This window comes from Vulpes vulpes, chromosome X (assembly GCF_048418805.1).
Source record: "Vulpes vulpes isolate BD-2025 chromosome X, VulVul3, whole genome shotgun sequence".
In the NCBI taxonomy this organism is placed as follows: Eukaryota; Metazoa; Chordata; class Mammalia; order Carnivora; family Canidae; genus Vulpes; species Vulpes vulpes.
The window spans coordinates 19,682,618-19,700,970 of NC_132796.1; the positions used below are offsets into that span (position 1 = coordinate 19,682,618).

The following is an 18,353-nucleotide window of genomic DNA, read 5'->3' on the forward strand; positions in this document are numbered from 1 at the left end:
TCGGACTAGGAAAAGTTTCGAAGTTGAGAAATAGAGTAGCAAGTGGATCAGTGTTTTCACTACCTGAGTGATTATCAAAACTGTTCCAGAAGTTCAGCCAGTTTTGTTACCTTTTCAACGACCGGTTTGTACTAAAGAGCTGCTCCTCTTTTCTATCTTAACTTTTCACTCCAAATAACCTTTAGCTCTGAGTTATAATTTCACTAGTAAACAAAGAGTGAGAGGGTTCTAACTTTTCATTTACCATGGTTGAAAATTGCAGCAGTAGTGTGTTTCGGATTACTTTACGAAGATGAGCAATGAACCTGTAAGTATTCTCATGGTAATTTTTTAAGAAGTCAGTTTGAAAAGTTAGAAGAAAGATTACTAAAAAGGTAGTAGCCTTCAAATGGTTTTTTGCAATCTCAGTTCTTTACTCTGGTGAGAGTGACTACCCTTTTGTTTGAGAGGGGACTCAGGATGTTAGCTAAGCCAGACCTTCTCATGTTTTGGTTAATATTTGACTGTCCTAGATTCACATGTGGGGAATGTGTTTCTTAGAATTTTATGAACTAAATCTATAGGTAGTATAAGTATTCACTAGAAAGGTGTTTGTTTTTCCATTTTCCTGGACTGCAAGAGGTCAGAGGACTGATGCTCCATGAGAGGACAGGAGGGATCTGAAGATTCTTATGTTTATCGTAAGGGGCCATGGTTTAGAAAAGTTGGAAAAACACTTGCATTTTAGGATGCTGACTAGAAGCAAGTTGCTAAGCTAGTGGGCAGTGGTTGTTGAGATGGTTAAGGATAAACATAAACTTAGAAGAACCAGTTGCTTTATATCTTGACAGCTGGGAAGGACGTAGAGCTCTAAAAAAAAAAAAAAAAAAAAAAGAATAGCTGCACACACAGTGCAGCAGCAGTAGATGTTCCGTTATAGGAAGAGTAGATGGTTAAGATTGAGACACAGGTTGTATAGTTAAGACTGATAAATGAATGGGTTAGAAGGATTACTGTTGAAAACCATTAAATATGAAATGTTATTGCCTGAAAGGGTAGACCTTGATCTGGAAAACTGACTGGTGTAACACCTTATTACCCAATCATTTTGGATAAATGAAGTGTTGGTTCTTAATTTGTGTGTATATTTCCGATAGATGCAAGTTTCCTTTTTAAAAAACATGCCACAGGGTATTAAAAATTTTTTCTTTTCCACATTGCTCTTTGTAAATGCTTCCTCTCTAACCCCATCTGGACAAATAATTGTCATGGATGACCTTGCTTGTGTATTTGTGTTTGTGCACACTGGCCATTCCAGACTTGATTTTTTTACTCAAACTCCTCCACCCGTCCTTGAAACCCCTCAGCCTCACAAAGATTACCTAATCTTTTGCTTAAACCAGAAAGATACACAACAATCTGATCTAAGCATTTGAGTTTCCTTCCTTTCCACTGCACATTCTTCCTCTGTCTCTACCTAGGCTTTCCTCCTGTTCTTTCCCTGCAGGAAGAATTGGCCTCCTTCATGCCCACAATTGCTCTGCCTGTTGCCCCCCCCCCCCCCCCCCTGCCTGGGACAGGGCTCTCAGTGATTTTGCTGTTGCATCATTGCCCTCTAACTCTGCTAGTGCCTTTCCCGCGCTCCTTAGAAACATTCCTAGCTTTCTTTGCTCATCTTACAAAAAACCCTCACTTGTCTTCTCAGTCCCTTCACCATTACTTTTATTTCTTTTCATTGCACTTACTCCTGAATCCACTATTTCAGAAATTGGGAAACCTCCACAACATGTATCAAATAAAAGTGTTCTTTGTTTCAGAAACTCTCTGTGCATTGTCTCTGTTTTCTATCATGGAATTTCCCTCAAGGTCAGTCCTCTGTCCTTTTTCTTGAATTTTCACCCTTGGTTTTAGTGTCCTTTACCATGCCCACCCTCTTTTCTAGCTTCTGTAGTATTTCCAGTTGCCTACTGACCATCTCGATCCAGGTGTGTTACTGTCTCAACATGGCTGAAACCAAATTTATGTGGCATATTGGAGATGTCCAGTACTATTTGTAGAGAGTCTTTTTTCTTATTTTTTTAACCCTCAAGTCTCGCTGTCTAGCTTTTTTTCTTGTTATTGGCACTATTGTTTTTCCAGGCTCATTCTTCTTTGTCTCGTATCAGTGTGGACAACTTTAATTAAGCATTTGACCTATGATGTTTTAACTGTATATTTATATTTTTTGTCATCTTTTCTAAACTCTGAATGTAGGGGATCCCTGGGTGGCTCAGTGGTTTGGCGCCTGCCTTTGGCCCAGGGCGTGATCCTGGAATCCTGGGATCGAGTCCCATGTCGGGCTCCCTGCGTGGAGCCTGCTTCTCCCTCTGCCTGTGTCTCTGCCTCTCTCTCTCTCTCTCTCTCTCTCTCTCTGTGTCTCTCATGAATAAATAAATAAAATCTTAAAAAGAAAAAAAACAAACAAAACTGTGAATGTAGAGACAGGGTCTTCTTTATTCTTATCCTCGAGCAGTAGCTGGCACGTGATCATTATCTCTAAAAACAATTATGTCAGTTGTTGGTGATAAAACTTCTTGTAGTTTGATTAGTTTTCAAGTATTAAAGCATCTAGTCTGTGTGTCCTTTGACCAAGGAGTGTACATTTTAAGGCACACTACATGAGCTCGGTAACCCCTTCCCCCACTGCTTAACTTTTTGGGGTTATGTGATCAATCTGTTTTTATTCCTGTCAAATTATTTTCCCAAACAACTTTTTAAATGTCCAGGTATCTCGGGCACCTGAATGGTGCAGTTGGTTAAGTGTCTGGCTTTTGGTTTTGGCTCCAGTCATGATATCAGTATCCTGGGAACGACTGGTTATGATCTCAGGATCCTGGGACCGATCCCTGCACAAGGCTCTTGAATTCAGTGCAGAGTCAGGTTGAGATTCTCTCTTCTTCCTCTGCCCTTTCCACTAGGGCATGCTGTCTCTAAAATAAATAAATCTTTAAAAATAAATCCGGGTATCTCATAACTGTACTTTATTTAGAGGAAGCACACTTTAAGGAAATCTCAATGAGAAGTAGGTATAGGATTTTTTAAAACACATTTAACATTTTTAAATTGTGAAATATTTCAGAACTGAAGAGCAAGTATCACCCAGATTTAACAACTTAATAGCTTATTAAGTATTTCATAACTTTTTTTTGAAGAAATAAAATCTTACAGATTGATTTAGAGTGCCCCCCCATCCCATTCCTCTTTTTTGTGCAAGAAGTAACGTGTTTTAACATACATGTTAACATGTATGTACCAAAACTATTATCAGGTATTGGTTTTGGTGTTTTAACTTTACATAAATGGCATCATACTGCATATGTCATCTCGTATTTTTTTCACTTAACATTGTGTATTTGAGATTTATCCATTTTGTATGTGGATCTAGTTCAGGAGTTCTCAAAGTGTGCTCTAGGAATTCCCAGGGTTCTCTAAAATTCTTCTGGCCACATTCCTATGTGCACTGCATGAGTGCTATGCAGAGGCTACATGATACATGATGTCATAATAGGTTGAACACAGAAGCCAGTCATGGGAATCCAGCTGTCCTCTAGTAAGCCTCTCTTCAAAGAGATTGCAGAAATGTAAAATAATGCTACTCTTTTCACTGATTTGTTTTGAAAAATAATTATTTTAAAATAAGTGTTATATTTATGTATAGTTGGTTATTTTTAATGAACTAATATTTTTAAAATGTTTCATCTGATTTGTAATAAAAGTATCTATAGATAGAACCCACATAAAGAAAAATTGTTTGAGGTTCTCAATTTTTAAGAATGTAATAAAGGGGTCCTAAAACCAGTAAGTTTGAAAACTGATCTAGCTCATTTTACTTGTATTTCAGTGTATAAATATACTGTGGTTTATTTATCTATTCTTATGGAGGGGCCATTATGTTGTTTATAGTTTTGGGCAGTTTCAAACAATGCTGCTGTGAACATCTTATACAGGGTTCTCTCTTGAGATTATAGATGTAGAGTTGCTACATTCAAGAGTACATTTGTCAACTTTACTGGGAATTGCCGAATCATCAAATCATGTTCTATCCGACACTCCCACCAGCTGCGTATGAGCCTCTATTTCTGGAGACTACTGCCAAAAGATTAGCCTTTGCAATTTTTTCCGATCTGTTGAGTATAAATTGTATCTCATTGCTATTTTCACTTTGCATTTCTTAGATTACTATTGAGGTTGAGCTTTTTCCTCCATGTATTTATTGGCTATTTGAATTTTCTATGACTTGCTTGTGCCTATCCTTGGGTCTATTTTTCTATTGGCTTGTTCCTTTTTCTCATTGGTAGATGGATATTCTTTTTATATTCTCAGTACTAATGGTTTGTAATTTTACATACTGAAAATACCATTTCCTAGTTTGTGGCTTATCTTTTAGTTTGTGTAGGATTTCTTCATGTGAAGGTAGTCCGTTTTCTCAGTCTTTTTTTTCCTTGATGGCTTATGTGTTTTTTTTTTATCTGTAAGAAATTCTTCCCTTACCCCAAGGTCATACTGATACTGTGCTTTTTCATATTAGGTCATTAATTCATCTGGGATTTTTTTTTCTCTCATGTGATGTAGGGATCTAGTTTTATTTTTTTAAATATGGATTCATTGAGTAATGCAGTTTTTCTCCCCACTGATTTATAACGAAACTCCTGAGGTTTATTGTAGTCTCATATATACACATCTGTTTCTAGTTTCTCTTCTGATTTCATTGATCTGTTTGAGTCTATATCTGTACCACTCTGATTGAATACTGATTGCTTTATAACCAAATCTTTTTTTTTTTCTTTATAATATGTTCTTTTTTTCAGGACTTTTAAAGCTGTTTTCTTTGTTTTTGGATCAGTTTGTCAATGTCTATGAAAAACTGTCAGATTTTTATTGTATTTGTGTCATATTTATAGAATAAATATATAGACATATAGATGCATGCTAAACAGTGGAGCTGGGATTTGAATCTTAGCATGCACTGCTGCTTTACATAAAGTTCTTGCACAACTTTTGTTAGATGTTTTTTTGCTGGATACTATGCAATATTTGTTGTAAATAGGATTTTGTTATTATTTAGTTATTGCTAATGTATAAGGAACACTACCGACTTAAGGTATATTCATCATGTAACCTTGCTGATTTTTGTTCTTATTGTAGTTCATAGACTCTGAGATGCACTTTTCCCCTGTACATTTTAGCATTTATAAAATCAAAATAGGTTTTCAATAGGTTGCTTTATAATCATTGTTGTTCAGGCAGTAGTCATGATGTGTATTACATTGCATACACATGCACACAGTTGGTCAAGACTCTTCACTTTGTCATCACCTAAATTTTAAATGAGTATGTGCATTGTTGTGCTGTTTACTTCATGCCAAACAGTACAACTGAGGGCAGAAGAAATTGTGAAGTGGATATCTGACTGGAAAGAAAATCCTGTAGATAATGGAGCATTTTAAGAAAAGCTGTGTCACCAACAATCCTCTTGGCAGAGGACAATATTGTTAAGAAAGATTGAATGAATAGCTTTGAGGGAAAAAAGCAGTCCAAGATAGGACCCTGAATGTGAAGTTTTAGGAATTTCCAACCAATTTCCTTTTGCTTCTGTTTTTTTGTCTATATATTTACAAGATATGATAAACTGTGTATAAGTCTAAAAGAATGGCCTCAATCTAAAATGAAAATTCTGGATAAAGTATGGCATCAGTTTAATTGGCATTGCTTTTTCTTAGTTGTATGTAAACAAGGGTGCATCTTAGAGTTGGTAATATCTTTAGATTGAATGAAATGTGTGAGTAATAACAGTTAATAAATCTTTTGTATTTTCTTTTTTTTTTTTTAATATTTTATTTATTCATGAGAGATACAGAGAGGGAGGCAGAGACATAGGCAGAGGGAGAAGCAGGCTCCATGCAGGGAGACTGATGTGGGACTTGATCCCAGGACAGCGGGATCACACCCTGATTTGAAGACATGCGCTCAACTGCTGAGCCACCCAGGTGTTCCTCTTTTGCATTTTCTAAGTAGTTGAGTGTGAATCATGAAGGTTTTATTTTTTATTTTCCATTAGATTTTGCCTCCTGTTTCTTTTTTATTATTTTTATTGGAGTGTTTTTATTATTTTTGGTGGGAATAAAGTATTTTATTATTTTTATTCAACAGTGTTGAATGGAAGCATTGGTATCAGGCATCCTTCTGTAAGTACTTTAACGGAGTGCTTCTAATATTTTATTAAAAATACTGTAGTGGGGTTTTTTGGAGAGGGTAGATATTATTTATTAGTTTATTTTCTATTTATTATTTTAGAGTTTTTGTCTTAAATAGTTGATTTTTCTAGTGCTTTTACTGCATGTTGGTGTGATGGATTGCTTTTTTTTTTTTTTTGTAATGTAGACTCCATTCCAGCATGGAGCCCAACATGGAGCTTGAACTCACTGGAGATCAAGACCTGAGCTGAGATCAAGAGTTGGACCCTTAACCAACTAAACCACCCAGGCATCCCTAGATTTTCTATTTTATTTTTTTATCTTTTTTTTAAATTTTTTTTTTAATTTTTTAATTTTTTTTTATTTATGATAGTCACACAGAGAGAGAGAGAGAGGCAGAGACACAGGCAGAGGGAGAAGCAGGCTCCATGCACCGGGAGCCCGACGTGGGATTCGATCCCGGGTCTCCAGGATCGCGCCCTGGGCCAAAGGCAGGCGCCAAACCGCTGCGCCACCTAGGGATCCCAGATTTTCTATTTTAAACTGTTTTTGGATGCCCTGGATATTTGCATCCCTTCATTATTGCCATATACTTTTCCTTTTTTGGTGTAGTCTTTGTTTTGTTTTGATAACAAGCTTATGGTAACTTCATAAGATGAGTTATATTTTCAAACAAGTTATATTTAATAGGGATGCTCTGTTTCTTGAAAGTTAGAATTTATCTGTGAAACTGGTATCTATTGTGATTTGGTTTTTGATACAGTAATAGTATCATGGTGATAAGTCTTTTTGGCTTATCTTGAAGGTTTTCTTGTTATTTATACAAAAGGAACAATATTTTAGAAAACTATAAATTTTCAAATATACTGGTATAAATTATAGGCTTTTATAATGACTTTAAAATATTAATTTCATTAATTTCTTTTTTTTCTGACCAGTACTACCAGTAACTTGCCAGTATTATTAAGGCTTTTCAAATAGTTCTTTCATTGATCCTTTCTGTACCTGCTGATATGATTAATATTTCTTTTCTTCTATTTATTGGAATTTATTCTGATATTTAAAATATTTAAGTGGAAAGTTTAGCTCATTGATATTTAATCTCTGCTCTTCATATACCTTTTATTTTATTTTAATTTTATTTATGATAGTCACACAGAGAGAGAGAGAGAGGCAGAGATGCAGGCAGAGGGAGAAGCAGGCTCCATGCACCGGGAGCCCGACGTGGGACTCGATCCCAGGTCTCCAGGACTGTGCCCTGGGCCAAAGGCAGGCGCCAAACCGCTGCGCCACCCAGGGATCCCCCTTCATATACCTTTTAAACTATAATTTTTTCTCTGAACTATAATGCTGTGATTTTTTTTTTTTAAGATTTTATTTATTTACTCATGAAAGACAGAGGGGCAGAGACATAGGCAGAGGGAGAAGCAGGCTCCCTGTGGGACCCAATCCCCAGACCCTGGGATCACGCCCTGAGCCAAAGGCAGATGCTCAACCACTAAACCACCCAGGCATCTCTAGATGCTGTGATTTTGACATTAATTGATTTTTATTGTTTCTAAATATACTGTGATTTTCAGTATTTTCTTATTGCCCATTGAATTATTTAGAACTTCATTTTCAAATTTATGGGACTTTTTTGGTTTCTCTGATATTTATTTCTAATATTAGTGTATTATAATTGGTTAGCATTGATATGTAAAAATTAATTGTATTTCTCTATACTAACAACAAATAATTTGAAAATCAAAACCAGTACCCATTACTCAGCCATAAAAAAGAATGAAATCTTGTTATTTGCAATGATATGAATGGAGTTAGAGAGTATTTTTCTTTTTAAGGATTTTATTTGTTCATGAGAGCACAGAGAGAGAGAGAGAGAGAGAAGAGGCAGAGACACAGACAAGGAGGAGCAGGCTCCATGCAGGAAGCCCAGCGCGGGACTCGATCCCAGGACTCTGGCATCATGCCCTGAGCCAAAGGCAGATGCTCAACTGCTGAGCCACCCAGGTGTCCTGGAGTTAGAGAATATTAAGCTCAGTGAAATAAGTCAGAGAAAGACAAATACCATATGGTTTCACTCATATGTGGAATTTAAGAAACAAAACAAGCAAAGGGGGGAAAAGGAGAGAAGCAAACCAAGAAACAGATAACTATAGAAAAGGAACTAGTGGTTACCAGAGGAGAAGCGGATGGAGGGATGGGCTAAATAGGTGATGGGGATTAAGGAGTGCACTTGTGATGCGCACTGGGTGTTGTATGGCAGTGTTGAATCATTGTATTGTGTACCTGAAACTAATACTGCACTATGTGTTAACTGGAATTTAAATACAAACATACTAAGACCTTTAGTAAAAGCTTTACTAAGAAGTAAAACAACTAAGTTAGTGGGGAGAGTTACAATGTCCATGGATGAAAAGTCTCAATATTATAGAGACATCAGTTATGATATACAGAGATTCAATGCAATACCAAAGAAAACCCCAACAGGACTTCTTTTTTTTTTTTTTTTGGATAGACCAATTCTCAAATTTATATGGAAATGCAAAGGGCCAGGAATAGCAAAGGCAATCTTGAAAAAAAAGTTGGAAGACTTACACTACTATATATCAAAGCTTATTATAAAGTTATAGTGATTAAAACAGTGAACACAAAGCCAGATTGATCAATGGAATAGTCTGAAAGCAGACCTACATATATAAGGTCAACTGATTTACAACAAAAGCGTATTGGGATTTCAATTGAATGTAGAGGCTAATTCAGGGAGAATTGAAACTATTCAACATTGAAGAACAAAATTTTTTTAAGGTTTTTATTTAAATTCCAGTTAGTTAACATATAGTGTATTATTCCCAAACACCTATTTAACCCATTCCCTCACCTACCTCCCCTCTGGTAACCATCAGTTTGTTCTCTGTAGTTGAGTCTGTTTCTTGGGGTGCCTGAGTGGCTCAGTGGGTTGGATGTCTGACTCTTGGTTTCAGCTCAGGTCATGATTTTAGGATTGTTAGATTGAGCCCCGAATTGGGTTCCACACTCAGCAGGGAGTCTGCTTGAGATTCTCTCCTTCTCCCTCTGCACCCTACCCCACCCTCTGTGCTCATGTTTATTTGCACTTCTCAAAAAAAAAAATTTTTTTTTAGAGTCTGTTTGTTTGCCTCTCTTACCCCCTCCTTTGTTTATTTCTTATATTCCACATATGAGTTAGATCATATGGCATTTGTCTTTCTCTGACTTATTTCGCTTAGCATAATACTCTAGCTCCATCCATGTCATTGCAAATGGCAAGATGTCATACTTTTTTATGGCTGAGTAATATTCCATTGTGTATATATGCTACATCTTTTTTTTTTAAAGGTTTTATTTATTTATTCATGAGAGACCTACAAAGAGAGAGAGAGAGAGAGAGAGAGAGAGAGAGAGGCAGAGACACAGGCAGAGGGAGAAGCAGGCTCCATGCAGGGAGCCTGACGTGGGACTTGATTCCGGGTCTCCAGGATCACGCCCTGGGCCGAAGGCAGGCACCTAACCACTGAGCCACCCAGGGATTCCCTACATGGTCTTTATTCATCAGTTGATGGACACTTGGGCTATTTCCATAATTTGGCTATTGTAGGTAATGCTGCTGTAAACATTGGAATGCATGTAATCCTTTGAATTAGTATTTTTGTATTTGGGTAAATACCTAGTAGTGCAACTGCTGGGTCATAGAGTAGTTCTATTTTGAACTTTTTGGGGAACCTCCATAGTGTTTTCCACCATGACTGTACCAGTTTATATTCCCACCAACAGTGCAAAGAGGGGTCCCCTTTATCCACATCCTCATCAATACCTGGTGTTTCTTCTGTTGATTTTAGCCATTCTGACAGCTGTCAGGTGATACCTCATTGTAGTTTTTTTTTTTTTTTCTAAGATTTTGTGTATTTATTTGAGAGAGAGCAAGAGCACAAGTGTGGGGGAGGGGCAGAGAGAGAAGCAGACTCCCTGCCAAGCAGGGAGCCAGATGCAGGGCTGGATCCCAGGATCCTGAAATCATGACCTGAGCCAAAGGCAGACACTTAACAGGCTGAACCATCCAGGCACCCCTTTCATTGTAGTTTTCATTTGTATTTTCCATAATGATCAGTGATGTTAAACATCTTTTCATGTGTCTATTGGCCATCTGTATGTTTTCTTTGGAAAAATGTCTCTTCATGTCTTCTGCCCATTTTTGATTGGATTATTTATATTTTAGGTGTTGAGATGTGTAAGTTCTTTATATATTTTGGATATTAATCGTTTATCAAATACGTTATTTGCAAATATCTTCTCCCATTCTGTAGGTTGCCTTTTAGCTTTGTTGATTGTTTCCTTTGCTGTCCAGGAGCTTTTTATTATGATCATATCCCAACAGTTTATTTTTGCTTTTGTTTCTCTGCTCTGAGGATACATCTAGAAAGAAGTTGCTATAGCCTATGTCAACCAGTTACTGCCTGTGTTCTCTTCTAGGATTTTTATGGTTTCAGGTCTCGCATTAAGGTCTTTTATCGATTTTGAATTTATTTTTGTGTATGGTGTAAGAAAGTGGTCCGGTTTCATTCTTTTACATATAACTGCCCAGTTTTCCCAACACCATTTGTTGAAGAGACTATCTTTTTCCCATTAGATATTCTTTCCTGCTTTGTCCCTATTTGTCAAAAAATATAGTTGTGGGTTTGAAGAGCAAAATTGATTTATCTATACATTTGTGTTTTTTAATCACACTTAGAGTTTTCAGGTATTTTTATCAGTGGAATTTAAATGTATTACATAAGAAAGCTTTTGTCTTCAAGTCTATTTTACACTAGCACACTTTATAAAGTTATACTGATTGTAGTTTTTCAGTTGATTCTTTTAGATTTTCTAGGTAGATCATATATAAATCAGTAAAATTTATTTTAAATAATAATTATATCTTGTATTTTATTATCTTACCTAATTGCATTGGCTATAAATTTCCATGTAATCTTAATAGTAGTGTTAATGGGTGTGGTGTCCTTGTCTTTTTTTTTTTTTTTTTTTTTTTGAGAGAGTGAGAACAAGTGGGGAGTGCAGAGGGAGAGAATCTTACACAGGCTCCACACCCACAATGGAGCCCAATGCGGGGCTCAATCTCACAACCCTGAGATAATGATATGAGCCAAAATCAAGAGTCGGTTGCTTAACTGACTGAGCCACACAGGCCACCCTCCATTCCTATTGTGTTTTTTAACTCTTAAGAAAATATCTTTCTGGGGAGCCTGGCTGGCCCAGTCAATAACATGTGACTCTTCTTGATCTCGGGATTGTGAATTTGAGCCCCATGTTGGGTGTAGAGATTACTTACAACCTTTAAAAAAATATCTATTACAATTTAACTGAGTAGTTTGTTTTGAATATAAAGTAGATATTCTCAGAGTATGGGAAATCAAAATGGGACAAAAAAGGAGACATTCTAATTCATTATTAAATTATATCCCTGCCCAAACCTGGAGAGAATACTACCAAAACTAAAATAACAACAACAGAAATTAATGTTGAATTTCAACTTTTTGGCATCTATTGAGAATATTGGGATTTTCTTTTTTGACCTGTTAATTTAGGCCATTATTTGACTCCATCTTTGAATTCCAGAATGACCATAGTCTGTCCAGGGGTGTGTGTGTGTGTGTGTGTGTGTGTGTTTACATGATGGATGGATCACATTTGCAAACATTTCACTTGGGATTCATAATTAATGAAGTTTGTTGTTCGATTACATTTTTTTTTTTAAGCCAAAATTTTGTAAGAGAAAAAGCTTTTCTGTTCTGGCATAGTTCAGATAGCTTTGGGGAAAACTTAGAGCTTTCTGAAAGGATAAAATTTTCCTTTATTTAAAGAATTTTTTCCCCCAATTTCATGGTGATTGGGTTTTCCTTTATTGAGTTAATAATGGTAACTTACATTTCCCCTCAATGTGCTAGCATAGAATTATAGGCTATTTTCTTACAAGATTTTTAATTTTTTTCTTTATCATTTCAAATTATGTATGTTTGTGCTTTCTCTCAGTCCCCACCCCCCCTTCAGATTATTATCTAATAGTATTTTACTGTCTCCCCAAACTTCTGAAAAGAGCCAGGTTTGGATTCTTTTGGTGGGGTATAAATTAGCTGGCTCCCTAACTTTGCTCCAGATAATGATCATGGATACTTAACCTGGAGCTGATACTCAGTGGAGCATGCCATTATTACTCATATAAGAAGCAGGTGTTCCTCATCACATCTTTCCCCTCCCCTCCCCTCCCCTTTTCTCCCCTCCCCTCGACAGTGAGAGAGAGAGAGGGGGGGGGGGCAGAGACATAGGTAGAGGGAGAAGCAGGCTCCCTGCCAGGAACTTTATGCGGGACTTGATCCTAGGACCCTGGGATCACAGCCTGAGCTGAAGGCAGACGCTCAACCACTGAGCCACCCAAGTGCCTTTTTTTTAATTATTAAAGAATTTAATAAGTTATAGGTGCAAAACATACTACTAATTGTATTAGTAAAAAATCAAATAAAAACAGTCCATAATTCTGCAACTGTGAATTTAAAAATTTTGTTGTAGTTTTTGAAAAGCCTAGTGTTATATTCTTGCCAGTATTTAACACATACAGAGAATATTGTTAGTGTCAGCACTGAGTTTACAGAACCTTGCAGACCCAAAGTAATGTATTTAGGTAAAACCATAATAAGCATGTGTTCAATGCAGATGAAGGGAAAAATAGGATCAGTATTAGTTAAGTTATTGTGTTGGTGATCTGACAAGACTAATTTTAAGAAGTTTCATAGTTTAAGAATATTTAAAATAGTTTAAAAATTCTAAAGCTGTAACATGTATTACAGATTTAGAAAACTAGATTTATAAAACTAAGGAGAGTAACTTACTAGCTTGAATGAAGTAACATGACAGAATGCTTTAATCTAAAAGAAAAAAAAAACAAAATATAATACACCAGCAGAAAGATTTTCTAATATAAGGAGACATTACTCATTAAGAAGGAATTTGATAGGTAAAACAGTCAATTAACAACTACAGGAATAATCAGTTCAGAGATGAATTAAAAGCCCAGTTTTGGGAAAGATGGCAAGTGCAAGAAAAAGGAAAAGGGGAGGAAACAGTGTCTGATAATACCAATCTTTCTTCATCATGTACTGTATTTGACAGAAATTTACCTTTTAAAAATGCCTCCCCACACACAGTTTTGTTTAACTATTCCATGTACAATGTAGTTTAATCTCCAGGTTTTGGAAAAATAAGGCTTTGAGAAGACTTACCATATTAGGACCAAATTTTAACAGGTTTTGAAAGTTCAAACTCTTAGACTTCAAACAAAACTGTTAAATTCTTGATTGGCTCAGGATGGTTTTTATGGAAAAAACTAATCTGTAACAAAAACTTGGCATTGAAATTTTGAGCAAGTGTACAGAAGTTCCAAGTAGAACAGGGCAAGGAAGGACAGGGCTCTGACGTTTACAACAGCAAGCATTTTCTCTTCTTATTGTTACAGAAGGCAAGGCTGTTTGAGAACAAAATATTCAATAGGAATGGAATTTGAAATAGAGCTATTAGATTAATATTGCTAATTATATGCATCTCTTTCCTTAGGTTTCTTTCTTTCTTTCTTTCTTTTTAAGATGTTATTTATTAAGAGAGAGAGTGTGTGCATGAGAGCAGGGTGAGAGGCAGGGAGAGGGAGAGAGAGAATCCCAAGCAGACTCCAAGCTAAGTGTGGAGCCTGAGGTGGGGCTAGATGTCATGATCCTGAGATTATGACCTGAGCCAAAACCGGGAGTCAGATGTTTGAGCCACCCAGATGCCCCTCTTTCCTTAGTTTTTGAGTATTTGATCTGTTAAATGTTGATAAGAATTATAACTTGTCACTACTACTGATTTTCTTTTATTTCTGTCTTCTAGGTTTTGTTTTTATATATTTCCATGTTTTGACACATGCAAATTCATAATGACTTCAAATTGAAGATAGACTAGAGAACACACACATTTACATTTTTTTTTATTTTCAAGATTGAGGAAGAAATAGAAAAATAAATCCAGAGAAAAAAAACCCTGAGAGGTATGTCACTTGTAAACCAGAATATGATGAATTTTTGGTTGAATAAAGTACTTGGAAATTATTTAATGGCAGAACCCTAGAAAGCTTAGTGAACCTGTGGCCTTATTTAGAAAGTTGGAAGGACCATCCAAAATTTCATTTTGCATTATCCCTAATGTCAAAAGCAGGGGTGTCCCAGGAGAGAGAGCAAGCCATGGGCATAGCCAAGCAATTTAAGGTATGAAAAGCTAAGTCATTTGTTTGTCAGTATAGATATCTTCTAGTGTGACTTTCCTCCTGAGATAATGCTAGAAATTCAGCTCTCTGATTTACATATTTGTCCGTAGGAAATTCCAAAGTGGGTATACTGTGTGGAGAAAGAGGCAGTGCTTTAGGTGGCTTGTAGCTAACCTGAGGGTTATTGGACCCCAGTACCTGGAGAATGGAATGCTTATCCACCATTAAAAGAAAGCCTAGCTGGTTACATGGTTCTTTTCTCTCCCTGACTTCATTCTTCTAGACTCTAGACCTCTAAATGTGGTCATAATTTAGGTTCTTTGCTAGGCAAACAGGGATTCTCACTTGAACTGAGGTGACAGCCCAGCTATCAGAATGTAACTCTGGTCTAGACCTTCATCTACAGATATGAATTGACAATCTAGAAGAATCATGCTTGTGAGGAAAATCAACAGCCCGAAAGAGGCACCAAATCCAACTGATTGAGACAACAGAGGAGGCAGTTTAATTTAGAATACAGAGTTAACTTCATATCTTTAGAGATAGTTGGGAAGATCCTGTATCCACCCAAAAAAGGAGAAAAGATGGCTGTGAAAAAGAAACTAAGTTTATTTTGATATTAAAATATGACCTTTTAGATAAAAATTCAGGAGCTGGAGTGAAGATCAAATTAGCTAGTTTAGAAAAAAATGTTTAGGGGTTTTGAAAATGGAGTAGAAAGAAAATATGAAAGAAAAATTAAAGCAACATGAAGGCTAGATTTAGGAGTCTTTATATCATTTAATAGAAATTCTAATATGAATGAACAGAGAAAATGGAAGTATAGAAACAATAGAAGAAAATTTCTTGAGGTCAAGAAGGGCTTGGGTCTTTTATTCATTTATTTATTTGTAGCTTTATGCCCAACATAGGGCTCGAACTCATGACCCTGAGATCAAGAGTTGCATGCTCTTAGGACTTAGCCAGCTCAGTGCCCCCTAGAGGGGCTCAAGTTTTTTAATTGGAAAGGTCCCATTGGGTTCTGGATGTAAGACAACCATAGCTTTTTAGAAATAACAGTGAAAATAAAAAGGACTTGATAAATTCTAGAGTGGGTAGCTTTAGAGACTAATTTAAGGGCTGAATTGGTAAGAGAAGTGAAGCATAATTCCATACTTGAAAATCGGGTATCTGAAGAAATAATGGCCAACATTGAACATGGGGGAAAAATTGGAAAGAAATATAGCTTAGGAGGGAAGATGTTAATTACACTTTAAATGTAAATTTTCACCTGTTCCACTTTTGCTCTAAGAAAAATTCTGGGGCACCTGGGTGGCTCAGTTGGTTAAACATCTACCTTCAGCTCAGCTCATGATCCCAGGCTCCTGGGATCCAGTCCTGCTTCGGGCTCCCTGCTCATTGGGGCATCTACTTCTCGCTCTCTCACTGCCCCTCTGCCCTGCTTGTGTGTGTGCGCTCATTTTCAAATAAATTAAGTCTTAAAAAGAAGGAAAGATTCATTGGGGCATTTGGCTGACTCAGTAGAGCATGCAACTCTTGATCTCAGGGTTGTGAGTTCAAGCCCCACGTTGAGGGTAGAATTTACCTAACAAAAAAAGAATTCTGTTAGAGACACATCTGCCTTTCCTGAAGCTTGAGCAATTCGATTTACTGTGAATAGTACAATTTAGTTCTGTGAGTTTGACTTAGGGAGAAGAACTAGACTTGAGTCATAAAATCAAAAGGCAGTGAGTTTTTGGGAAACCAAAATCAGAAAGTAATTCTTGAAGTAATTCTTGCATACGTAATAGCTGCAAAAAGCAAAGTGAATGTGTAAGCACCCTGTTAACTTGCTCAAAAGAAAGATCATCAAAATGTCTAGGTATCAAGAGATCCAAAACGGAAATATATTCGTTAGCCCTAATTTTAGATAGATAAATGCCCTTGATATACCTATTAATTTCGTGTGGTATTTTTATTGCTGCATTTCAAAGAATGGAAGAAAATTTTTGTGAATTTTTTGAGTTTCTCTCAAACCATTATTTCCCTTAAAACTGTATGTTCTTCTTGTGAATTCTTCTACACTGTGTTTAAGATCATGACTTCTGCAACTGGGAAGGAACTGTTTTACTGACCTTGAGGTGAGAGTCGGGTCCCAGAAGTATTTTTGAGGACATTTGGTAATCGGACAAAACGTTAGGATGTGTTCATCCACACTATTAGAGTCTCGGTTCTCTGAACCATTCTGCTTATTTGTCTCCACATTCAGCTGATCTCTGTGCTTGGTTCTTGCAGCAAAGACAGGGGCAATTGCAGTTAGTTATTAGTGTGCATTCCCCACTCTTACTTAATGGCAATCCAGAGAACTCTTCTAAGTAGCTTTTGTTTTAAGAACATTGGTTTCATTCTGCTTGTCAGAATTACTTCTAACCCCACAAGGGTTACAAAGTTGAAGGATGGTCATCTCTGCTTGCAAGTACAATGTATGTTTTTTCCTGATTTAAGTTTTTATGGGGACAGGATAGAATTAAAAATAATCAGTCAAAACTGTTTAATAACTACTGCTCACCCAAGTCAAAATAATAAGAGTGGATACTCTCCATTTGGGCCAGAATATCTGTTAGAAAATAAATGGATAGGATGTAAAATGGTGGGAATAACAGCAAATAAGTCTGTTGTGGTAGCTGGGGTTAATATTTTAGAGCACCTTGCATATTGGGGAACTACAAACTTTCTGAGCAAGGGAGTTGGGCCATGATCAAAGTGGTGCTTCAAGGGATCAGTGTGTGGCAGATTACAGGAATGCCTCCTCAGTGCTTGGCCCCAGCCCTCACTAGTAACAGGCTTCCTTGTCATTTGTTGTGGGAATGGCAGCAAGGAGCAGAAGAGCCAGTGGAGAGGCTGTTTTCATCCCCTGGGCGGCAGGGGGGAGATCAGGAAAGAGGAAGCTGAGAGTGAGTGGTGACAGTGGAAATATGAAGAGAGGGACAGATTCCTGAGAGGTTGTGGAGAAGAAATGAAGAAGGTCTGACAACCTGAGTGAATTTAAGCAGGGAAGAAGGAAAAAGGCCATAGTGGTCATGTCAGGAGAAAGCAGGGTTCTATTCTGATGAAAATATTCCACAGGCAGTCTGATGGAAGCGTTAGGTGCTACCCCTGAGTATGTGGATTTGGGGACTCATCTTTGTGTAAATGGTAGTTGAAACTATGGAATAAAAAGCAGAAGAGAAGAGGGCTGAGTGTACCTCCCTGGGCTGCAGTAGGAGTGGGAAGACAGAGTAACCCACAGTTGGGAAGGTGAGAAGAGAAATGAGGGAAGGAGAGAGTTTTAGGATCCAGGGGATTGATTGTCAAACTCTAGTAGAAAAGCCAAGGAGGAAGAATACCTAGCAAAGGAGTTTAGTGTGCAGGTTGAGAATTCTTAGAGCTGATGGGATTGGGGTTATGTAGGGAAATTGGAGAGAGAGAGCCTTGATACATTAACTAATCCTATTTATTGCCCTCTTAATTGGCTTGATTTCAAATAGTGCTGTGGCATTATGCTTAGAAACTTCATTTACTATTATCATTTTGTAATTACACTTTTAAAGAGGTGAGACAAGAAAGAATCATGGCCAAAGGTGATTTTATTTTACTTATTTTTAAAAAGAATCTATCTATCTATCTATCTATCTATCTATCTATCTATCTATCTATCTATCAATCATTGAGAGAGAGCACAGGCAGAGGGAACTGCAGGCAGAGGGAGAGGATCAAGGAGCCCCAGTCTCAGGACCCTGGGATCATGACCTGAGCCAAAGACAGACACTTAACTGACTGAACCACCCAGGTACCCCTGGCCAGAGGTGATTTTAATAGGG

The 18,353-nt window shown here is 37.0% G+C and overlaps 1 protein-coding gene across 10 annotated transcripts in view; it reads left to right on the top strand.

The window, feature by feature from the left end:
• The window catches only part of ZFX (zinc finger protein X-linked), a 94,924-nt gene that overhangs the window by 39,067 nt on the left and 37,504 nt on the right, over window positions 1–18,353 (top strand). The window contains exons 1-2 of one of the 10 annotated variants that reach the window (XM_072744497.1): window positions 1,797–1,845; window positions 14,142–14,298. The exons of 7 other annotated variants lie outside the window; for them this stretch is intronic. The gene's annotated coding sequence lies outside the window, so the exon portion shown is untranslated. Of the gene's footprint in view, window positions 1–1,796; window positions 1,846–6,167; window positions 6,204–14,141; window positions 14,299–18,353 lie in introns of those variants that run through there. 2 more of the 10 variants (XM_072744493.1, XM_072744491.1) reach the window with 2 other exon arrangements.